The sequence below is a fragment of the Chenopodium album genome, chromosome 22 (genome assembly GCF_948465745.1).
Source record: "Chenopodium album chromosome 22, dcCheAlbu1.1, whole genome shotgun sequence".
Lineage (NCBI taxonomy): Eukaryota > Viridiplantae > Streptophyta > Magnoliopsida > Caryophyllales > Amaranthaceae > Chenopodium > Chenopodium album.
Genome location: NC_137855.1, coordinates 11154275 through 11163885, shown reverse-complemented (window position 1 = coordinate 11163885; position 9611 = coordinate 11154275).

The window sequence follows — 9611 nt, the reverse complement described above, 5'->3', positions numbered from 1 at the left end:
AATAATTCTCTCTTTAATCCTCTGAGGACCCTGAACAATATTCAAGAGAATTACTGGCGTGCTACCGTCACGTGTTCAAACGTTAAGGCTTTATCAGAAAATAGCAGCGGAAAAACTATATCAGTTATAAATAAGTTTCAAAACCAACGAATGAAACCAAATTAAGTCATACAACTTGGAACCATTAAGGCCCTTATTCAAAACCCAATAAAAGTAGTAAGTGATTAAATTCAGTGTTCAAATAAATTCAAACCCAAAAGAAATAGTGTCGAATTTAATCGAATTAAAATAAATTCAAACTTGCAAAAGAAATAAAATGCAAACAACCAACTCTCTACTCAAGATCCCACAACCCTGATGAATGCTGCATATGTAAGAACCTGTGGTAATTCTGCTCCCCAATATTACAAGTGTAAAAATTGGATCGTCACAGGGTCATTGAAAGGCGAAGGCCATGACCAAAGAAGACACACAAAGCACGCAATCAGCAAAGCTGAGTACATACAAGCTGCAAAATAAATTAAGAAATCCATAACATGCTACTAATAATCATCATCATGCATCATTAAATTATAGACTCAACACACGACTCAACTATTTATATTACTAAGACTCCATTAATTAATAATAGGTAAATTATTATTTTTATTCATTGGATTACGCAATAGACAAGGTTGTCCAACCCATGCTCCATTTTGAACATCAATAAAAGAAAAACCCCATGCCTCCTTTCGGAAACATCAATAAACATCCAACGACCACGGGCGCGACTCCGTGACCGTAGTTAGTATGAGATCTCACCTAACTCCTAGTTTTGAAAAATATTTGAAATAAGAGACTCGTAGATCAGACGGCCTCGAGAAAAGTACACGGCTAATACCCCATGTACCCCAACCCCTGATTGTCATTACTCCAGAAGTGCACCAATCCAGAGTTTTATTGCTCATCCATCTTGCACTTTACGTGATTTACAGGTTTAGACTTGGTGATGACTCATATGCATAACAATTCAATCAATCCAATATCAATTCAATCAAGTAAAACAACTTTTCAATTTCAATTCTTGATTTATTAGTGGCAAGCAACATTTTTTATTTATTCCTTTACTACCTCGGTGTATAAACACCTTGAGTGCATAAGGCACCCCAAAACCTCAAGTTCATCTTAGAAGACTTAAATTCTTCCTTTACTCATCCTGCTTGCATAATCATGAATGAGTAATAAATTAATCATTACACCAATCATATACCTTTGCCTCTAAGCGCACCCTGCATAATTAGAGCACAAATAATACTTGCAATATAAATTAGTGCACGTCATACGAAATTCACAATGTATAACCAAACAATTTAACTCAGTCATCCCTATACATGATACTAAGTTCTCGATCCGTCGTCCTTAAACATGCACCTAAAAGAAAGGTTTCGTAACTTGTACGTACCTTGAGCAAACGAATTGGTATGCCACTTTACTAACTAGAAATCTCCTTCAATAAACTCCTCTCCTAAGCCAAATAATAACATCTCAATCAATACCCAATCAATCAAATTTACAGCAATACTAACTTACTTTAAAACCTTCAAAATCCAAATCAAACAACACTTTAAAACCTTCCATTTTGTTAAAATTAAAGGCTTATATATAGTTCTTTAAATTTTTCTTCATAAAAACCTTAAAATACACTCTTATACATGAAATTACAGCAAGTTCAAAGTCTAATAAAAATCTAAAAATTATATAAAAACCCCTAAAAATCTCCCTTTTAATAGGTAATCACACCCTTTTATTAAAATCACAATTATACTACTTTAAATAAAATTCTAGCATTTTAAACTAATCGAAAATCACTTCAAAACTTCATCAAAATACATCTTTACACTTAAGTTATCCATAGAAAAATTAAATTATCTTTTACCCTTTAAACTCAAGGATAAAATTTAAAAAAACTTCGTTAAAAACCAAAAATTGCCCGAAAATCATATTTCTTAAAACGTTGTTTTCACATGGAAAACACTACTTTTTTGTCAAAATCGGATGAGTTTAGAACCTGATCGGGATTAAAACGGGATTAATATTAACGAACGGAAATCTAAAAATTAAAACACGAATCTATGTGTTCAAAATAATCTGGAATTAAGTTAAACTAATCAGTAGTTATAAGGAAATTTTGACTTTTACCACCAAAAAAAATCAAAAAATTGTTTTTTACCACCAAAACTTCTAAAACTTTTATTTTACCACCAAAAAAATTTCTAAAAATTGTTTTTTACCACCAAACGGCAAGAAAACCGTTAAATCTAACGGCTTAAAAAAATTTCCTTCGAATTTCGTGCGCAAAATATGTTTTTCATGGGTTTAGGGGGGCACTTTGGGTCCTACGGCTCCAATTTGAGGTCAAAATTGACAAAAAATGATCAGAAATACCTCGTTTTGCGTGTTCACGCAAATCGAGGTTTTTTTAAACACGCAAAATGAGGCATTTCCGATCATTTTTTGTCAATTCTAACCTCAAATTGGACCCATAAGGCCAAAGAGCCCCCCAAAACCCCTAAAGAGCATGTGTTTGACACGAAAATCGAAGAATTTAAAAAATTCCGTTAGGTTTTTGACGACAGGTGGTAAAAAACAATTTTTAATTTTTTATTTGGTGGTAAAATAAAAGTTTTAGAAGTTTTGGTGGTAAAAAACATTTTTTTGATTTTTTTTGGTGGTAAAAGTAAAAAAATCCTAGTTATAATCACCAAAATTTCAAAACATCATTACTATAAAAGCCCTAAATCAATTGTTCATAAAAACCCTAAAATCATGATTTTCAATAAATTGAAACCCTAGGTTTATAATTCATAAAATATGAAATTTATAACATAAATATAATCTGAAATTTATAATCTTCATACCATTAAAATATAATTTGATACTAAAAATATAATCTTTATACTAAAATCAAAACCCAAAACAATTAAATTAACATTAAGCAAAATAATGAAACAAAGGAGGATGAAAATAAGAATAACCTTTTTGTGTGGGAAATTTTTGGAGATTCATGGGGTATATATAGGAGAGAATTATTATAGGGTAAAAAGAAAGATTGGGCCTCATAAAAATAATGGGTCGATTAAGTAAACAAATGGGTTAGGCTTGTGTGATTGGACATAAATTGTAGAATAAAGGTGCATAAAATAATTTGTTCAAATAATTTTCGACCCAGATTAATAATTTGAAACTTTTGAAATTAAATTATGAAAAAAAAACAAATAAATATTATAAATAAAATGAATTTTCATTTATAAAATATTTAAAAATACAGGGGATTACAACCTTCGCCAGAAGTCGCTCATCGTCTCCGCTTTCTCTCTCTTCCTTCTCCTTTTGTTTCTTTCTTGTCCCTAAAACTCAAATTTGAAGGTTTTATGGTCAAATTTAACCATTAAAATTAAAGATCTAGAATTTTAATGGTTAAATTTTACCAAATAAAGCTTTGATTGATGATAGAGAAGGTAATGGTTTTTCATCTGTATTATTAGGGTTGGTTATGGGCGGGATTTATGGCGTTCGATTTTTTTAGTTGGAGGTGGTGGTTTTGGGGTGGGTACGACTATTTGGGGAGAGTAAGATAGGTATTTCGAGGTGGGTACGGCGATTATCAGATGGTGGGTTTGTTTGGTTATGGGTTGTTTCTTGGTGGTTTACGAGGTGGGGCGGATGTCAGGATCTTGATGGTGGTGTGGTGGGTCTGTGGCTAAGGTGGTTTTATTTGGTGGGGTGGGCGTCGGGCGGCCTGGTGCGCCGGGGGTGCGTGGGTGGCTCGATGTGACGATGTGGTGGTGGTGGTGTGGGCGATCTAGTGGCCTGGTGGGTGATGGTGTGGGCAGTCTAGTGGCCTAGTGGGTGGTTTATAGGATGAATTAATTAATCATCCACTTTACCCTAATCACATGCCCCACTTTGTTAATTATGCTATTCTATTTTTTTTCTCTGAAACTTTTCACACCTCTTTGTTGCATATAATATGTAACGGAGGAAGTATTTACAATTTGCCCTCATTAATTTTAATTGGTTTTTTTTTTATTTACTCTTTAGAATAGTGTGGACATTTATAACCCTAAAATGATAAATAAGTTTATAAACTAGTTTTTGGCCCGGGCGATGCCCCGGGTCATTGTTTATATATAAAAATTAATAACAAAATAAAGTGCAATATATTGGTGATTTTATAAAAATAATATCATTTGTTAAATTTTGTAAATATAATTGAATATCAAAATTCATTATTTAATATGCAGTGATCAAGACGTTATCTTGTATAAGTTTATTTTATTTGTTAAAGGGATTTTTTTTTATTAATCATCTATCATAATAAATTCTTTTAGGTAAATATATTTTGTGTTAAAAAGAAAAAACTTGTAAATTTGTTATGCATTTTTGGGTTACATATTTTAATCAACACCTATATGAATTATAGTTGGTAACTGAAAGAGACGAAAATAAATTTGTAATCATATTATTGTTAAAATATCCACATATAACTATATAAGTTCACAATTATAATTTTAGAACTTATGAACATGAATAACTACTCTTTTTAATACAACTTTATTATCATATAAGATGTGTCATTGGAGTGATGGTCAAAGTTCAATTTTAATAAATATTAGGTTATGGCTTATGGGTTCAAATATTAATGTTAACAATTAATAATTTTTTTGTGAGAAAACATTATTGGTATTTAATAATAGTAGGTGACATAGCAACACGTGGCAAAATGGAAAATACGTGTGGCAAGATTACAATCCATGCCATGAGTTTGATAATGATATAGCTAAACATGGGCATCGTGTCGTGCCGAGCCGCCGTGGGCCGTGCCTGGGGAGGCCTCGCGCCGAGTCATGCAGTGCCAATTTTTGGCACACCCCAGCCCACGGCACGGCCCACGTGCCTGGCGGGCCATGCCGTGCCGAGCAGCGGGCCGACCCGGTATTTTAATTTTTTAAAAAAATATATATGTATATATTAAAAAATCGATATATTTTGTTTGTGCCGTGCTAGTGGGTCGTGCTGGCGGGCCGAAGGATCGTGTCGCCCGCCGTGCCGTGCCCGTGCCAATTTTAAAAAAATTTGTTCACGGCACAGCCCACGGCCCACAGCTGGGCCGCCGTGCCGGGGCCATGCCGGCACGACCCATGCCCACCTTTAAATATAGCTTAGATAAATACGTTGGAATTTGTGCTTAAAGCGTCAAAGTCCAAGCGTATAGTGTTAAATATATTCGAAAGAATTAATTAACGAATTGGAATAAAAATCAAGCAACGCACACCATATAAGCCAACGAGGCCCAATCGCAAGGCTAGCCTTAGCTAAGCATGCATGGACCAAGCGTAAGCCCAGCCGCATGCGTGTGCCATCCAAGGCCTAAGCCCGCAGTAGCACCGCACACGCGCAAGGCCTAATAAGCACAAAGATAGTAGAAGGAAGGATAGAGTAAAGGACTCAAGCACAAATGATGTAATCTCCCGTATTTTTAAATATTTTATAAATGAAAATTTATTTTATTTATAATATTTATTTGTTATTTTTCATAATTTAATTTCAAAAGTTTCAAATTATTAATCAGGGACGAAAATTATTTGAACAAATTATTTTATGCACCTTTATTCTACAATTTATGTCCAATCACACAAGCCTAACTCATTTGTTTACTTAATCGACCCATTATTTTTATGAGGCCCAATCTTTCTTTTTACCCTACAATAATTCTCTCCTATAAATACCCCATGAATCTCCAAAAATTTCCCACACAAAAAGGTTAGTCTTATTTTCATCCTCCTTTGTTTCATTATTTTGCTTAATGTTAATTTAATTGTTTAAGGTTTTGATTTTAGTATAAAGATTATATTTTTAGTATCAAATTATATTTTAATGGTATAAAGATTATAAATTTCAGATTATATTTATGTTATAAATTTCATATTTTATGAATTATAAACCTAAGGTTTTAATTTATTGAAAATCATGATTTTAGGGTTTTTATGAACAATTGATTTAGGGCTTTTATAGTAATGATGTTTTGAAATTTTGGTGATTATAACTACTGATTAGTTTAACTTAATTCCAGATTATTTTGAACACATAGATTCATGTTTTAATTTTTAGATTTTCGTTCGTTAATATTAATCCCGTTTTAATCCCGATCAAATTCTGAACTCATCCGATTTTGATGAAAAAGTAGTGTTTTCCATGTGGAAACAACGTTTTAAGAAAGACCCCCTACCTTTGGTAATGATCATCACCCTCTCGTGGCCAAATTCAGCCTCTAAATATGATTTTCGGGCAGTTTTTGATTTTAACGAAGTTTTTTTATACTTAAAATATTATCCTTGAGTTTGATTAATAAAATTAATTATGTTTAAAGTTAATTAAGCATAAATATATGTTTTTATTGAAGTTTTAAGTGTTGGAAATAGTTTCTAAGTACTACTTTTGATGTTTTATAAAGAGGGTTTAATCACCCATTAAAAAGGGAGATTTTTAAGGGTTTTTATATAATTTTCAGATTTTTATTAGACTTTGAACTTGCTGTAATATCATGTATAAGAGTGTATTTTAATGTTTTTATGAAGAAAAATTTAAAGAACTATATATATATAAGCCTTTAATTTTAACTAAAGGGAAGGTTTTAAAGTGTTGTTTGATTTGGATTTTGAAGGTTTTAAAGTAAGTTAGTATTGCTGTAAATTTGATTGATTGGGTATTGATTGAGATGTTATTATTTGGCTTAGGAGAGGAGTTTATTGAAGGTGATTTCTAGTTAGTAAAGTGGCATACCAATTCGTTTGCTCAAGGTACGTACAAGTTACGAAACCTTTCTTTTAGGTGCATGTTTAAGGGCGACGGATCGAGAACTTAGTATCATGTATAGGGATGACTGAGTTAAATTGTTTGGTTATACATTGTGAATTTTCGTATGACGTGCACTATTTTATATTGCAAGTATTATTTGTGCTCTAAATATGCAGGGTGCGCTTAGAGGCAAAGGTATATGATTGGTGTAATGATTAATTTATTACTCATTTATGATTATGCAAGCAGGATGAGTAAAGGAAGAATTTAAGTCTTCTAAGATGAACTTGAGGTTTTGGGGTGCCTTATGCACTCAAGGTGTTTATACACCGAGGTAGTAAAGGAATAAATAAAAAATGTTGCTTGCCACTAATAAATCAAGAATTGAAATTGAAAAGTTGTTTTACTTGATTGAATTGATATTGAATTGATTGTATTGTTATGCATATGAGTCATCACCAAGTCTAAACCTGTAAATCACGTAAAGTGCAAGATGGATGAGCAATAAAACTCTGGATTGGTGCACTTCTGGAGTAATGACAATCAGGGGTTGGGGTACATGGGGTATTACCTGTACTTTTCTCGAGGCCGTCTGATCTACGAGTTTCTTATTTCAAATATTTTTCAAAACTAGGAGTTAGGTGAGATCTCATACTAACTACGGTCACGGAGTCGCGCCCGTGGTCGTTGGATGTTTATTGATGTTTCCGAAAGGAGGCATGGGGTTTTTCTTTTATTGATGTTCCAAATGGAGCATGGGTTGGACAACCTTGTCTATTGCGTAATCCAATGAATAAAAATAATGATTTACCTATTATTAATTAATGGAGTCTTAGTAATATAAATAGTTGAGTCGTGTGTTGAGTCTATAATTTAATGATGCATGATGATTGATTATTAGTAGCATGTTATGGATTTCTTAATTTATTTTGCAGCTTGTATGTACTCAGCTTTGCTGATTGCTTGCTTTGTGTGTCTTTCTTTGGTCATGGCCTTCGCCTTTCAATGACCCTGTGACGATCCAATTTTTACACTTGTAATATTGGGGAGCGGAATTACCACAGGTTCTTACACATGCAACATTCATCAGGGTTGTGGGATCTTGAGTAGAGAGTTGGTTGTTTGCATTTTATTTCTTTTGCAAGTTTGAATTTATTTTAATTCGATTTTATTCGACACTATTTCTTTTGGGTTTGAATTTATTTGAACATTGAATTTAATCACTTACTACTTTTTATTGGGTTTTGAATAAGGGCCTTAATGGTTCCAAGTTGTATGACTTAATTTGGTTTCATTCGTTGGTTTTGAAACTTATTTATAACTGATTTAGTTTTTCCACTGCTATTTTCTGATAAAGCCTTAACGTTTGAACACGTGACGGTAGCACGCCAGTAATTCTCTTGAATATTGTTCAAGGTCCTCACAGGTTTAAAGAGAGAATTATTGGGGTGTTACAAATGACGGGTTTAAGTTTACAATGGATTGATGGAAACTAACATAGGGATTGTCAAGTTAGTAATTTATAGGTGGGTAGTGTCGTCAAATTGTCACCAAAGAAAACTTACCGTGAGTTTGATTCACCATATACATTGTGATAGTTTATGTGAAAGACTTTTTGGAATACAAAAAAAAGTATTTTATCATTATTTGCCACGTCTACTTGTCTTTTTCTCCATGCGTCCCAAAGTGATATTTTTACTAGGTTAGGTCCCGCTCTATGCACAGTGATTTCACTACATTTAATTAAAAATGAAAATTTATTATTTTTGAAATAAATAGAATGGACAGAGTACAACTATAACATATCATATCCATATCTATATCTATTTTACTGTAACCTCTTGAAAGGACATGACGTATCAATATCAATATCCATATCTACATCCATATCCATAATCATTTTACTACAACAAACCTGAATATGGGATACGATGTATCAATATCCATTATCCCAAAACCAAACCCATACCCATCACCAACCCAACCACTGCATTCTGCGCCAGGTTGCCTAATAAGCCCCCCCCCCAAACTCTTTCAAACTCAACTTCGACGGTTACTTAAAATAAAACTCAGTAGGAACAAGTGTCATCATTAGAGACAACACTGGTTCCCTTATCGCAGCTTGCACCTTCAACCTTGGCAACACCAGTACACTACTGTTTTTGTTGCAAAAGCTACAACTTTCCAAAAGGGCATCTTTCTCGCTGTTCAACGCGAGATTCAACATTTAATCATCGAAGGAGAAAATCTCCTAATAATCAACGTAGTCAAAGGATTTTTGTCCATTCCATGTCAAATCGATCACATAATCGCTGACATCCTCAATTGACTTCAAAGGTTTCAGTAATGGAAAATTCACCACATTTATAGAGAAGCAAATAGACTGAATCGCGAATGTAGGTCATGTTGTTAGTGATAACATGGACATTAATCTTTGTACCTCCTTATCTTTGTACCCTAGTATTTCCTCTAATGCGTTAGGAATCCCCCTCATGACGTAAAGAGGGATTCTTAACGTTTTCTTATTCTTCTTACCCTTTAAAGAAAAAAAAAAATCCATTACTAGTACCATTACCATTACCGCATCCGTATCCAATTTATTACAACTAACGTGAATATGGGATATGATGTCCCAAACCAAGTACTCATCTGTATCCATTTTAGTGCAACCAACCAGAATACGGGATATGATGTCCCAAACCAAGTACTCGTACCATGAACCATAATTGTGAATGTGGAATATAATGTCCCAAACCAAGTACTCATCCGTATCC